A 16,565-nucleotide genomic window follows, 5' to 3' on the forward strand; every position below is an offset into this window, starting at 1 on the left:
TCCTGACATGGGAGGACATTGATAGTATAAAAGGTGCATTGGGTGACACCATCTTCAGATCTTTCTTTCCATGCAGTGTGTGGTGCTTATATGCATCTCCAGAGCAAATGAAATTCTTCAATCAGCTTTCCTCCAGAGACAGATTAGTACTCCATAGTGGATTTCTTTCTTATCTTGGTTGATGGTTATGTCTGTATAGCTAATGTCTGAATCTAAATATAGTTCATAATGGTTGTCTGTTAAAGTAAATAATTGTTTATAATGTGGCAAGCAAATATTACGTAAGTACTTCCACAACAAGTGCTTTTGTTGCCTTGGCCGGGAGCATAGGAGTCCTGTCCATACTGTATCAGTCACCACGAGAACAATGAAACATTAACACAAGTATCAAAAGAAGTTTGCTACCAGAAAATGGAGATACAAGCCTGGTTTTGTGACAGTGTAGCATTAAGGCCTCTGGTTGCTTTCTTATAAAGAAAAAACATACAGAGGAAGGGGAGCTGTACAAGGAAACTGAGGACATCACTAACAACTCAGTGTTTTCATGGTCCAGTGACTCAGTACAAGGTGAGGCACTTTTTTGTATCTGCTGACTTTGGAATCTGTTTTGGCAGAGGCCTCTGGCATGACTGCTTCACAGTTGTCCATATCTTTAGTTTGTGACATGTCCTTTCTGATTGAAATTTCTGAGGCCCATTTAACAACCAGAGAACCTCAGGCATCCAAAGCCAGCACTGTAATTATGGAAAGGAAAAGGAGAATCCCCATGACATTTGTACATGAGGAAATTCTCAGTGACCATGTTGATATTTTAGTCCCCCACCCAGAGTTTGAGTACTGAAAGGTGTCCCTATCTGATCATGGTAGAGACAAGGCACCAAAAGCTAAGCAGGTGCAGCCCAGTTGCCTTGGCTTATGCCAGAAAATGTCTTGGCCCAAAACCCTGTCTGGGCTTCTTTCAGTACTTTAGTTTAAGCTGGCTGAAGCTCTCATATCTTGTCTTAGATCAGAAGGCCTGCACTGGAAACTCAGTTGTTGTCTGAAGCCTCTTCTTAGAATCAAATGATGGATCCAGTGAAGTCTGATGAACTGGCATCTGTTGGTAGTTTCCCATCAGCTGAGACCCTAGTCTCGGATACCAAGGATACATTGTCCACTGCTGCCACACCAGAGAACTTTTCCCTTGGAGATGCCCTTCATAGAATGAAAGAGATTTTCTGGTGGGATTCCACAGAGTATTCTAAAACCTAAAAGAGGCAGAGGACCATCATGGGCCTCCCTGAACCTAAACAACTAGATGTCTCTCTAGTGCTGAGATCCTGGAGGATGTATCTCCTTGATACATCATTGAAACCTGATTTCCTTCCCCTCCTCCAAGGATATCTTATGTATGGTCAGGTATTACTAAAAATTCCTGCACTGAAACACATTGGATGACTGAAATGTGGTGTCCCTGTATCGTAGCAAGGGAGCAATTTCAACACCTACCAGGAATCATATGCCAACTGACAAGGAGAGCCATGTCCTTCATAGATTTGTGTGGGGAGTGTACGTACCTACCTCAGTGGCCTTCAGGGGTTTAAGCTACCACTTCCACATGCTTTCCTCACAACAGACCTTTTGGAGTGGATGAAGAAAAAAGTACAGGGTAATGAGGATAAAGACCTGGAACAAGAGTTGCTGGACCTGTGTGATCTCTTTTACCAGGTAGCCAAGCACACTAAGAATTGTAACTCTGATGCTGTGGATGCATCATGCAAGGCAGCATCTGTGAGGTCAATTATTAATGGACATGCATGGTTGAGGACATTACTTACCCTAAACAATGTGAATGAAGTCTGAGCTCCAAAATGCTTGTTTAAGCAAGGATGTACTCTTTGAGACCCATGTTCAAGAAGTGTTCAGAAAACTGGAGGAAAAGGTAAGATTGCCCAGTCAGGAGCTTCCCAGCCAAAACCTGATCTTCTAGTCCCAGACAAGCCTACTAGATCTGTCAAGGGTTAAAAACAGGAAGTGCAAAACGGAGTGCCAAGCAAAACATAATAGAAAACCCAGGTGTCCTCAAGAAAAGACCCTCCCAAGGGATCAACTATTCTAAGCCTGACTGCCCATACCACATCCCTGAAATGACCTACCCTCTCCCCTCAACTTTCCTCTCCTCAAAAACTTGGACGGCGCTCATCCACCTTTATAGTGATTTAGAAAGAAGATACTCAGGACAAATGCAAAAGAACCAAGGTATTGGGAGCAGATAACTAGCGAGAGATGATAGAACGGGAAGATGCCAAGAACTTGTTTGGACTGCAGATTAGAGATTGCCTTCCCTATCAAGGATTAATATCACAGTATAGGCAAAGATAAAGAAACAGGAAGGTCCTAAATGAAAGACCAGCACTGGTAGAGTTTTCAGGAGAATGCAGAACAGAAGCTGCCATTAAAAAATAATTAATAGAGCATATAAAATATTGCATGATAACTATAAGAATCAATCAGAGGAGGTTAGAAAGGATTGGGAAGAAAGGCTGGATAAGCAATTCACAAAGAAACAATGGGAAGATATATGCATGTCTCCCAAATATGCAACAAAATCTAGAAGATTTAGGATTTTTGATTGGAAATGTTTACATAGATATTTTTATATGCCTAGTAAACTCTAGAGAATTTTTCACCAGGTAAACCACAAATGTTGGAGGTGTGGCAGGGAAGAAAGAGGAAATTGGGAACATATTTTCTGGGAGTGTGATGAGTTGGTGGCCTTTAAGGATTCCATGTGGGTTGCACTGTCAGAGATGCTGGGTGGGCAGATTCGTGAGATGAAGGAGATGATTTTTTTCTGAGCTATGATAAAGAATCAATTGATTAGACATGGTAAGGTCTGGTGTATCTGATTATGGTGGCTGCCTAAAAAGCAGTTGCTAGAAAATGGAAATCAGAGTCCAAATCAACTATACTAGAAGTAGTGAATATAATGACAGAGAGAAAACAACTGGAATAAAGATATTTAGAAAAGGGTAGGAGCAAACTACGTAGGAAAAATGGGAATTGTGGGAACAATACATACAAGGGAGGAATGAGGTTTAAAAGAAGGCAGGACTTAAATGAACTATGTAATGTTTGACTGAAAATGATTTGGTAGATTATAGGTGAAGTCTAATGTTTGCCGTGTGTTAGTATGGTTTGTGATGTAAAATGTTTGCAACTAGGATTTTGTCAATGTGGTTTGTTTTCATTTATATAGATGTTATGATTGCTTATGTCATAAGTGATGATTTAATAAAGATGTTTCTTTAAAAAGGGGGGGCAGGATTTGAATAATTTATGTAATGTTGTTTAGGTTATATGATATAGCAATATATGTGAAGTATAATGTTTATTAATATTGTGTTAATATATTTTGATTACTTTTGTATAAATGCAAAACTGCTTATGTCACAATAATTCAATAAAGGTGTGCTTAAAAAATAAAAAATATATATGAGGTTACTGAACCTGTGATGAATAAAAAATAGGAGGTGCCTTGGTGGCCCATTCTAGACCTTTCTTACCTAAACCCAATTCCTAAGGGTATGCAAATTCAGTCTGCAAGGACTCTTGTCACTCATTCCTATTACAGCATTCATGGTGACCATGGACTTGAAGAATGCTTACTTTCACATCCTTGTAGGCAGAAGTAAAAGACAATTCCTAAGATTAACAGCAAGGAGGAGAGCATTATCAATTCATTGTCTTGCCCTTTGGTTTGTCCATTGTACCCAAACTATTTATAGAATGTCTTTCTCCAGTGATATCCTTTTGCATGATAAAGGACACTCAGATCTAATACTAGCAGAGTCCTTCCAGCGTGCTCTGAATTTTACCATAAAGCACTTCAGAGATCTGTCCTTTGATGGTCAACAGGGAGGAAGTTTCTGGTTACCTCAGAGAGAGTGACGTTTCTGAGAGCATGTCTGGACACTACTTAAAAGCAATCCCTCAGAACAAATTGGAAGTGTTAAGAGTACTTCGCCAACTCCATCCAAAAAGAGAATATCACAGCCAGACAATATCTAAGACTTCTAGGGCACATGGCAGCATGCATTCTGATAGTGCCCTTGGTACACCTGCACATGAAGAAACTTCAGTTTTAATTGAAAAACAAATGGAATTAGTACATTCTCCAGTTGGAAACAACTATTTCGCTGGCACCATGCATAAAGAAAGAAATCTCATGGTGGACACAGCAATGTTTTATTATCAAGGATATATACCCTTTGGCTCCAGGAACCAACAATGACCTTTACAACAGATTCCTCAGACCTAGCATGGGTTACTTCCAGATCCATGGGACATGGTAAGTCAGGATGAGAAAGAAGCATATATACATCAAGGAAATGATGGCACCTATCCTGGTACTGACAGCGAAGATACACAATGCCGCAGTAATATGCATAAACAAACAAGGATCGATGCAATTCTATTTACTGTGCAGACTAGCCATGCAAGCTTGGGAGACTGCAGCACAGAGATGAATTTTCCTGAAGGTCACATGTGTTCCTTCAGAACAGAATATGGTCTTAGACAGGCTGAGCCAAAGCATTGCAAATCCCCATGAAAGACTGTTACATGGGGACTTCTCTGTACTTGATCAGCAGATGGGGTGTACTGGAAAAATACCTGTTTACCTCCCATCTGAAAAGGCAGCTGAGACTGTTTTGCTCAAGAAAAGCAACTCCAGCACAGGAACATGTGCATTTAAAATGAAGGTCTTGATACACACCTAATAATTTCAGATCATGCTCTGATAATAACTAAAATAAAAACACAGGGTAATGAAATAAAAATGAGGCGCTGGCTCTTTCCTATTTATCTGTTGAAAAGAGAGGAATTTAAGGAACGGGTAGTGAAAATTATTCAGGAGCTATTAGAGAAGATAGAAATTTTCCAAAAATATAGCTAGGGAGTGGGATACTATTAAAGTGGAGTTTAAAAGCAAGGTGGAAATAAAAGAAAGGAAGATATGGTTAAGAAGTAACAAGAATTGTTTAGATGGATTGACAAATGTTAAAGTATTGCAAAATAAGGGGAATCTCACAGAGCAAGAAGAGGAACAACTGCAGAATGCTAAACAGAAAAATAAGGGATTACCTCTATAATATGCATGAGTTTAGAAAGATTGGTGTTAAGCAACTGGTTTTTTTTGATAACTCTAGACCACAAAAATGTTTAGCACGACGACTCAGGCAACAGAAACTAGAAAGGGCTAGGGGCATGGCTTGGATGGAAGGCTGACAGCAGTGCTCTGAAGTATTTCAACATTTCTGACAAGATTTATTTGCAAAATACATTATCTACTTTAAAACAATAAATCCAAAAACTGGAAGATCTAAGCATTATATCAGTATGACTTTCATCTTATAATTCTCATATTTTCCTGTCACATTTTAAGAGAGAAAAAGTGAAGAAACTACGACTGAAGGAACATGAATTACTCTATGACCACTCAACAGGTCAACTCTATGAAAAAAGAGCTGCAGTCCATCCTTACAAGCATTCAAGATTTAATGCTGAAAATGGATAAACTTGATTTTAAAATGGACAAAATTAAACAAGACACTACTAAGCAAAGTGAATTATTGAATGATGTCCTGAAGCAACCGAAGGCTAAAATTACAGCACTAGAAGAATCAGTGTCTGACACTGACTGCAGACTAATAGGTGGGGGAAAAGTATTGAGTTCCTTATACAGCAAAATAACAAACTTATTAACAAGATTGATGATGTGGAGTACAGGTCTAGATGGAACAACATAAGAATCTATGGTATACAGGAGAGAATGGAAGGAGACAATATGGTGAGTTTTTTAACTACTTGGCTCCAAAAACTTTAGATTTACCTGAAGCTTTATCTTTCACAATTGAGACAGCCCATACATCTTTATCTTCAAATACCTCAAATAGCAAAAATATGCATCCCAGATCCATCATTGTTAAATTTATGTCAAGTCAAGATAAAGACCTTATTTTAAAATCAGCTTGGACTCTCTCTCCTTTGAAAATAGGGGATACAATTGGTAGCTTTGACAACAAATTTTCTTCTCTTGTTATTTCAAAAAAGAAAAAAGGCTTGCATTCCCCTTACTAAATCATTGAAAAAGGCTGGTATTTACATCTCAACTACTCTTTCCTGCAAGAGTAAGACTTTCTCTACCAGAAGGAACAAAAACATTTGAAACACTTGAAGATGCCAACAACTTTGTACAACAAAAAAATTAATAAATTCAACACAACTTATGGACACCAGGTGTACATAAAAAGACAAAAAATGAACGGTCAGTGAAAGAAAAGAAAAAACCTAGAGACAAATAAATAATTCATAAACTTATTTGTAATGTACTTCAATGCAGCTGGTTTTAAGTAATTTTGAAATCAAACAAACAAGGTAATACATTTTGTTTTATTTGTTTCCTTTTCCTTCCTCCTCCCCTTTCAAAATGTATATGTCAGAAATATATATTTTAAATGTTAAGTGAATTTTTAATCTCTAGGGAAGAATATATTAAAATGTCATAGTCATATAGTAGTGCTTTGCTGAAGTAACTTTTACAATAATCTTTTACTGCTTTACTGCTTTGGGAGGGTCAAGCTAGTTCTAATAATGTGTTTAAAATGATAACAGTTATAGGTAAAATAAGTTTACTATACACTCTCACTTAACTAAAAAATCCTTAGTTTAAAGTTTAGGATGTTACTGTATATCTAATTCACTCATTAATTGATCTAAAATGGTTAATTTCTTGTTTAATTGTATGTTTGCCATTCAAAAATAAGCATTTAGAGCAAAAATAAATATTTTACATTGCTCATGGCTTTTTAATATATCAAAGCTTCACTCTGCAAGCAAAAATTCCTACCAACTTACTTTAGTTGCTGTTTAGGTTTCTGAAGCAGGCTCAAGCTCCTAAAGGGCTGCAAAGGCTCCATTTTCATGCAGAGACATATGAGATGACATGCAGGGAGTAATCGGGATGAAATTGAAGAGAATGTGCCACAGGAAGATGCTATAGAACTTTCTATAGAATGCCCACAGGAAATGGAAAACAAAAAATGTGTCTTTAGTTTTGAAGAAAATGAGCTAAGAGAAGAGTGCTTGATTTGGTAGAGATGGATATACTTATTATGATCAATGAAAGAAATAGACTGCAGCAGGTCAATAAAACCCAGAAAGTTAGGAGTTTGATAAAACAAATGAACATAGTAATTAAGACTGTCAATAGAGATCCATGCAATGCAACAGAAGTAAACAGGATATATTACTGTGCAGCTAAATTGATAACTGATAAAGTTCTGCCATAAGAACACAGGGTAGTGAGGGAAAGGAAGGGGAGAAATCAAATACCATTGTGGAAGTATCAAATAGAGAAAACCATAAATCAATTGAGACAAGAAGTGTCACTGTTGGAGGAGTATAGAAGAGGAAACAGATCAACAAAATACTTAGAAAGATAGGTGTGATAAAGGCAATGTGCAGTATTAGAACAGATCAGGATCTATCATGCACTATCACAAATAAACTAAAAATCTCAGCACAGGTGGAAAAACTTTGAAGATATGCAGATAAATATAAAGGAAAAGTACAAAATAAGCAATTTATTGAGGACCCAAAAAAGTTTTATAGAGAATTGTGAAACAAGGTAAAAGGAATTGAAAGACCACCAAAAAAGAAGAAATAGATACATTTTGGAGAAGGATTTATGAAAATCCTGTGGAACATAAAGATGCTAAATGGATAGAAGAAGTAAAAGAAAGAATAAGAAGTTTAAAGGTACAGGATATGAAATGGGATGAAGTAACAGCCAGAGCAATTGAAACAAAGTTATGAAAAGCCTCTAATTGAAAAAGCCCAGGCCCAGATGTAGTACCTAACATTTGGTTAAAAGTATTAACATCTTTGCACAAATATTTAGCCATAAGTAAGATCTAGTTATATGCTCAGCCCAAATAGACACCAACCTGGCTAACAGCAGGAAAAGCAGTGTTCCTACTTAAGAGTGAATCTGTAAGCTGCTCTAAAAATTATAGACCAATAATTTGCCTTCCAACAATGTATAAACTATACACTGGAAATGATGCCGACAGAGTTTATATTCATTTAGAAGAAAACTCAATTGTGGCAATAGAATAAAAGGGCAATAAAAGAAAGTCATGTGGAGCAAAGGATCACTTGTTAAATAAAGTCATAGTGGAGAATTGTAAAAAGGGGAAGAATCTTAGTATGGCATGGATTGACTATAAAAAAGCATTTGATAGTATCCCACATTCATGGATAAAAGAATGCTTAGAAATGTAGAAGATACCCCCTACACTGATCGACTACATTACAGTGACCATGAAACAGTGGCAGACCACTTTGCAATTAAGCCAACAGGACAAATTATTATCCCAGGGATAAAAATTCAAAGGGGGATATTCCAGGGTGACTCTTTATCACTGCTGCTATTTTGCCTTGTCCTTAACCCATTAAGCTGTCTACTTAACAGCTTAGGCCATGGCTATAATTTGGCTCCTGGGGAAACAACAAAGTATAAAGACTTCTCGTCTTCTCTTTGTTGATGGTTTAAAACTGTATAGCTCATCAGATGAGGAACTAAAAAAACAACTGCAAGTTGTCAAACCTTTTTCAGATGATATAAGAATGTCACTTAGTCTTGATAAATGTGCAAAAGCAACTTTTAAAGCAGGAAAACTGCAGCATCAAGAAAACATCTGTTTGGGACAAGAATGTAGTATAAAATAACTTTAGCAAGAGGGAGTGTATACATATCTGGGAACTGATGAAGGCTCAACAATAAAGCATGAGCAGATGCCAATAAAACTTAGTGAGGAATACTTTAGATGACTTAAATTAATTTTGAAAACAGCACTGACATCTAGGAACAAAATCCAGGCTATACACCAATTTGCTCTTTCTGTCCTAACTTATAGTTTTGGAGTGATTTACTGGCCCCAAAATGTGTTGGACAGATTAGATAGGAAAACAAGGATGCTTCATGCTCACCAAATGATTTATAAAAATCAGTGCATACCAAGATTATATATTCCCCATTCTGAAGGAGGGATGGGCCTCCTTGAAACTGATTACATGTATAGATCTGCAATTGTGAGACTGTACACATCTGTTGATCTCACAAGACCCAAACATATTGAAAGTTTTGAAACATTAGAATAAATCTAAGATGACTTCTCTGCTCAATCTTGCAGAAGCATATTGGCATCAAGCAGGAATGGAAATTAAACCAGAAGTAGATAAAAATCAAGCAGCAACTGAATGTGCCAAAAAACAAAAGAAAGAATATAAGGTGAAGGACCAGATGAGAAGGCAAGAAATGTGGAAAATGCATAAATATAGTTGCAAGTATAGAAAACTTCTGGAAGAACCTCATGTTAATCAGGAACAGATGCAGGAATGGTTAAGGAGAGGCAAATTCAAACCAAGAGATGAAAGGTTAATATTGGCTGCACAAGATAGTGGGCTACGTACACATTGGTTTACAAAATCTATTGAACATGTGGGAGAAACAGAGAAATGTAGGTTTTGTAAAATAGAATTGGAAACAGTTGTACACCTTGTTGGTGGTTATGACATACTAATCTCAGAAGGACTGTGTACTAAAAGGCATAATAATGTGGCAAGACTGTTGCACTGGGGACTGTGCAAACATTATGGTATTGAATTGGCTGAAAAATGCTGGAAACATAAGCCACAAAGCATCATAGAAAATGATGTAGTCTATATCACATGGGATCATACCAACAGTTCAAAAGATAGATGCTAGAAAAACAGATATAGTGGTCCATGAAAAGAAGACAAAAGTAGCATTGATTATTGAAATTGCCACACTCAGTCACTACAGTGTCTTGCATACAGAGAGAGACAAAGTCATAAAATATTAGGATTTGCAGGCAGAAATTAGAGCAATGTGGAAGAAAGATACCCAGACAGTTTCAATAGTAGTAGGAGCAACAGGTCTTATAAAAAAGAATCTACAATCATATTTAGATATGAATACATGTAACTCCATATGAATTGCAGGAGTCATTACTGGGCACATTGCGGTTGATGCAAAGAACACTTTTGTCTGACATCAAAGATTGAAACAATGCTAATTTCATGAACTTTAATCACACTTTGACTTAGGAATGGGGTCCATTCCCATCATGATATTAGAAATCCAAAAGATTTGGAGAAATTAAAAAGAGGTAGTAATAAACTACCTTTGCCCTTTTTAGTTGAAAACAATGGACCAGTCTGATTACAAAATGGATGCTGCCTTGCTTCCTTTTGAATTATTTTTAATGTTTTTACCTGGAAATGTAATGTAAGTAATGAATCTATTATTTAATAAGCTTAATATATAAATTAAATTAGTGATATTAAGTTTTAACAGCTTGCTGGCCATTTTTAAATAAAAATGGGCATGACCTGAATGATTGACAAGTCAAACGGCTGTGATTTAACAGTTAACTAGTCCTAAAATGTTCTACAAAGCTGAGATCTTGGTAACCTTTTAATAAGTTAATGAAAGTGCTGAAAACATCATGTTTCTGGTAAGAAACAAAAAACCTACAACAGAAAAGTATTATACAGACAAAGTTAAATATAAATGAATGTAATATTAATATTGATTTACTTACTAAATATTAGTTAACATGTTTTACATTCTAAAAAAGAAGCTTCTGTTCAGATGGTGTTTATGTTTTTATATGTATAACAAATATGCAATATCATAAAATGGGGGAATAAGACAGTAAAAAGCAGAAAGAATGGTAGTGAATACTGATCATTGATGATTGCTTATAATTTGCTTGTTATAATCTGCCTGCTTTTTAAAATGTGTCTTTTGGGATATAGAAAGGTAGACTGTATCATTATGTATCCAAAAGGTTGACATGGTAGAGTTAAAAGGTATAATATTAAACATGGTAGAGTTAAAAGTTATAATTTAATTTAATGATATATTCTTCTTCTTCTTTCGGCTGCTCCCGTCAGGGTCACCACAGCAGATCAACTGTTTCCATTTCTTCCTGTCCTCTGCAACTTGCTCTGTCACACCAACCACCTGCATGTCCTCTCTCACCACATCCATAAACCTTATCTTAGGCCTTCCTCTTTTCCTGTTACATGGCAGCTTCATCCTTAGCATCTTTTTCCCAATATACTCTACATCCCTCCACAGCACATGTCCAAACCAACGTAATCTTGCCTCTCTGGCTTTGTCTCCAAACCTTCCAACCTGGGCTGACCCTCTAATATACTTATTCCTAATCCTGTCCATCCTCGTCACACCCAGTGCAAATCTTAACATCTTCAACTCTGCCACGTCAAGCTCTGACTCCTGCCTTTTTGTCAATGCCACTGTCTCCAACCCATATAACATAGCTGGTCTCACTACCCTCTTGTAGACCTTCCCTTACACTCTTACTGGTACTCGTCTGTCACAAATCACTCCTGACACTCTTCTCCACCCACTCCATCTTGCCTGTACTCTCTTCTTCACATCACTTCCACACTCACCATTACTCTAAACTGTTGATCCAAAGTATTTAAACTCATCCACTTTCACCACCTCTACTCCCTGCATCCTCACCATTCCTCTATCCTCCCTCTCATTCACACACATATATTCTGTCTTAGTCCTGCTGACCTTCATTCCTCTTCTCTCTAGAGCATATCTCCACCTCTCCAGGGTATCCTCCACCTGTTCCCTACTCTCACTACAGATCACAATGTCATCTGCAAACATCATAGTCCAGGGGGACTCCTGTCTGATCTCATCTGTCAACCTGTCCATCACCATTACAAATAAGAAAGGGCTCAGAGCTGATCCTTGATGTAATCCCACCTCCACCTTAAATGCATCCATCACTCCCACCGCAGACCTCACCGCTGTCACACTACCCTTGTACATATCCTGTACCACTCTTAACATACTTCTCTGACACTCCCGACTTCCTCATACAATACCACTACTCCTCTCTAGGCTCTCTGTCATATGCTTTCTCTAAATCCACAAAGACATAATGCAACTCCTTCTGACCTTCTCTGTACTTCTCCATCAACACTCTCAAAGCAAACATCGCATCTGTAGTGCTCTTTCCTGGCATGAAACCATACTGCTGATCGCTAATCATCACCTCCCTTCTTAACCTAGCCTCCACTACTCTTTCCCATAACTTCATGCTGTGACTGATCAATTTAATCCCTCTGTAGTTACTACAGCTCTGCACATCACCCTTATTCTTAAAAATCGGTACCAAAACACTTTTTCTCCATTCCTCAGGCATCCTCTCACTTTCCAAGATTTCATTAAACAATCTAGTTAAAAACTCCACTGCCATTTCACCTAAACACCTCCATGCTTCCACAGGTATGTCATCTGGACTAACAGCCTTTCTGTTCTTCATCCTATCTTTACTTCCTCCTTGCTAATCCACTGCACTTCATGATTCACTATCCGCACATCATCCAACCTTCTCTCCCTCTCATTCTCTTCATTCATCAGCACCTCAAAATACTCTTTCCATCTGCTCAACGCACTCTCCTCGCTTGTGAGTACATTTCCCTCATTATCCTTTATCACCCTTACCTGCTGCACACCTTTACTAGCTCGGTCCCTCTGTCTAGCCAATCGGTACAGGTTCTTTTTCTCCCTCCTTAGTGTCCAACCTTTTATACAACTCGTCATGCACCTTATCCTTAGCCTTCGCCACCTCTGTCTTTGCCATGCACCACATCCTTATACTCTTGTCTACTTTCTTCATCTCTCTGACAATCCCACTTCTTCTTCACCAACCTCTTTCTCTGTATACTCTCCTGTACTTCTTCATTCCACCACCAGGTCTCCTTGTCCTTGAAGAAGAAGAATGATATATTACTTATAAAAAGTATAATCTGAAATAACTGATTCTCCCACACATTTATGTTCCTTTCTGCTTTTTCTTCAATTTATATGTAGACCTGCAGTAGTGGAAAGCCGTCACTAGATCTCATGCTTTGGCAAGGTTGTGGCTTGTATGGTGCACTTATTAAGCCAGGAATACTGTATTCCATACAGAAGGTTTTTAATGTTTATATAGTTAAGATTTCTAATTTAGTTGTTTATAATTTGTCCATAACAAATGTTAGTTTTAACTGCTATAGAAAATATAGGGAATCAATACATATATCTTAATACTGTAAAATCTGTTAAACTATGTTAGCATATAATGTTCTCTCTTTAAATGTAAATGGGCTAAATAATTCCATAAAGAGAGCTAGTGTGAGCAAATATCTTTCTTTGCATAAAGCGGACATTGTCTTTCTTCAAGAAACACATCTATTATCACAAGATTTGAACAGATTTGTGTTAAAAGAGTATGTAATATTAGTTCACAATATAAAGAAAAAAAGAGGAGTTTCAGTTCTATGGAAGAAAAGCCTACAGTTACCAGACATCATCTTATACAGATAAAAATATGTTAGCTTTAGTAGTAATTAAGGTTGGGAAAAAGAGTTACACCCTCATTAACCCATATTGGTTACCAGAAATAGGCACAAATACAGTAAAACAGCATCTTGACACCATGACCTTATATTCTTGGGGGGTGAGAATTTTAGCAGGAGATTTTAATTGTATTTTTTTAATTCAACAGACACCACAAATATTAAACCTTTTGAAATATCTCCTGTAGCTAAACATTTAAATAACTATGTAAATTCAATAATTAAAAAAAACATCTGTAATATATCAGCTTCTTCCCTACAATTTTCCCATTACTTATATAGGTTTGGCACACAAACCAACATTGATAAAGTAATAGTAACCAGCTAATTATTATCTATAATAGAAGATGTCATGATTGTGTCCTGCCCCTTAACAGATCACAGTGCTCTCACCTTTAAATTAATGTTTCATACTGATTTTTTAATCTCTTGTCAGAGAATCCCCACCTACATTATAAAAATAAAAGGCTGTCAAGACAGGTTTAAAACTGAAATAAAACAATTTATTGAAGTAAACAATAACGGAGAGGTGTCAGACATGCTTCTGTGGGATGCCTTAAAGGTGGTTCTTTATGGGAAAGTTAAAAGCTTGTACTTCTCCATAAGAAAAGAGTGGGATTAGAGGCTAGTATATACACAGAATGAACTAGATAAGTTGAAAGGTAACTTAATACCTAATGATAAAATAGTCTTAGATAATATAAATAAGCTAAATAAGGAATATCAGTACATCTTACACCACAAAATTTCCATTCATTTGGAAGAAATCAAGTTATACTCCTAATTAGTCAACCCTAAAAGCCCACATAAAATTGCAGTCAGATCAAAATATCTAAATGAAAAAAAGACATATAAAGGAAATCATATATAAAGAAGATAAGAAAATAATAAAAGCATCAGATATGAAGAACGTGCTAGAAGGCTTCAAAAACATTATGAGTATATAAATAACTCAAATATTTATATTGATAAGTAATAATAGTTTCCTAAATAACATCTTAAAGAAAAACCTCAGCTTTGTCCGGCTAAGAACTTGCTGTATTCAACTGGACGTATAAGAGAATTTAAGTACCTTTATCTGCACTTTTTTTTTTCAAAAAAATACAGTATTTAAATTGATTTTAACTGTGTGTTGCAGGAATATTAACTGAACTGGAAGTTAGTCATTGTTTGCTGAATTTTGTTATTTGCTAGTAATTACAGGTGTGAGGGTAGCCACATTATTTGATTTCCTGTCCTTGCCTATTTAAGTGGTACAGTGTGAAATATTTTCTGCTTAAAAACCTCAGCTTTGGCCGGCTAAGAACTTGCTGTATTCAACTGGACGCATAAGAGAATTTAAGTACCTTTATCTGCACTTTTTTCAAAAAATACAGTATTTAAATTGATTTTAACTGTGTGTTGCAGGAATATTAATTGAACTGGAAGTTAGTCAGTGTTTGCTGAATTTTGTTATTTGCTAGTAATTACAGGTGTGGGGGTAGCCACATTCTTTGATTTCCTGTCCTTGCCTATTTAAGTGGTACAGTGTGAAATATTTTCTGCTTAAAACCTCAGCTTTGGCCGGCTAAGAACTTGCTGTATTCAACTGGACGTATAAGAGAATTTAAGTACCTTTATCTGCACTTTTTTTTCAAAAAATACAGTATTTAAATTGATTTTAACTGTGTGTTGCAGGAATATTAACTGAACTGGAAGTTAGTCAGTGTTTGCTGAATTTTGTTATTTGCTAGTAATTACAGGTGTGGGGGTAGCCACATTCTTTGATTTCCTGTCCTTGCCTATTTAAGTGGTACAGTGTGAAATATTTTCTGCTTAAAACCTCAGCTTTGGCCGGCTAAGGACTTGCTGTATTCAACTGGACGTATAAGAGAATTTAAGTACCTTTATCTGCACTTTTTTTTCAAAAAATACAGTATTTAAATTGATTTTAACTGTGTGTTGCAGGAATATTAACTGAACTGGAAGTTAGTCAGTGTTTGCTGAATTTTGTTATTTGCTAGTAATTACAGGTGTGGGGTAGCCACATTCTTTGATTTCCTGTCCTTGCCTATTTAAGTGGTACAGTGTGAAATATTTTCTGCTTAAAAACCTCAGCTTTGGCCGGCTAAGAACTTGCTGTATTCAACTGGACGTATAAGAGAATTTAAGTACCTTTATCTGCACTTTTTTTTCAAAAAATACAGTATTTAAATTGATTTTAACTGTGTGTTGCAGGAATATTAACTGAACTGGAAGTTAGTCAGTGTTTGCTGAATTTTGTTATTTGCTAGTAATTACAGGTGTGGGGGTAGCCACATTCTTTGATTTCATGTCCTTGCCTATTTAAGTGGTACAGTGTGAAATATTTTCTGCTTAAAAACCTCAGCTTTGGCCGGCTAAGAACTTGCTGTATTCAACTGGACGTATAAGAGAATTTAAGTACCTTTATCTGCACTTATTTTTTCAAAAAAATACAGTATTTAAATTGATTTTAACTGTGTGTTGCAGGAATATTAACTGAACTGGAAGTTTTGACTCTGCTCTTCAGTTAGTTCTACCCACCCTCCCTGTTTTTGTTTTGGTGTTAATCTTAGTGGCCTTGAAACTGCCCGCCCCTCTTGTAAATTTGTGTTTGGATACTCCTTCTGGGCCCATCTCATTTGCTCACTCAACTGAGTGTAGTGAGATCATATTCTGATTTCAGGCACTCCTACTGTGTACAAAGAGAGCATCTGGGAAACAAAAAAAAAATTAAGCTTGTTTCCTGCTTTTCCTCTTAAGTGGTATAGACTATTTGTAGGCTTCTGAGCCCCCAAGCCCTTCTGTGTTGGAGGGAAGCCTTCTAGCTTAGTTTTTTTTTCTTATAACTAGCCAGTTTTCTAGTTTCAGCACTCAAATCTGTTTCTTTGATCTCAGCACTTGTTCAGGAAAAAAAAAATTCATCTGCTTTTACTGTACTTGTGTTTCTACCTAGTTTATTTTACTTTTGCATCATCTTAAAAGTACTCAATTGTATTTATTACTGCTTGGTGTAACTCATTCTAAACCTTTTGGTTTAAACACTT

General features: G+C 36.6%; 1 long non-coding RNA gene across 1 annotated transcript; it reads left to right on the forward strand.

Annotated features, from left to right (window-relative positions):
• The first annotated feature begins 1,209 nt into the window (after positions 1–1,209).
• Positions 1,210–14,610, forward strand: LOC122817342. The gene is made up of 3 exons (XR_006367211.1): positions 1,210–1,220; positions 14,107–14,109; positions 14,523–14,610. It is a non-coding gene; the product is annotated as an uncharacterized LOC122817342 (long non-coding RNA).
• The last annotated feature ends 1,955 nt before the right edge of the window (positions 14,611–16,565 follow it).

The sequence above is a fragment of the Protopterus annectens genome, chromosome 12.part0 (genome assembly GCF_019279795.1).
Source record: "Protopterus annectens isolate FY-2018-M chromosome 12.part0, PAN1.0, whole genome shotgun sequence".
NCBI classification, from domain to species: domain Eukaryota; kingdom Metazoa; phylum Chordata; order Ceratodontiformes; family Protopteridae; genus Protopterus; species Protopterus annectens.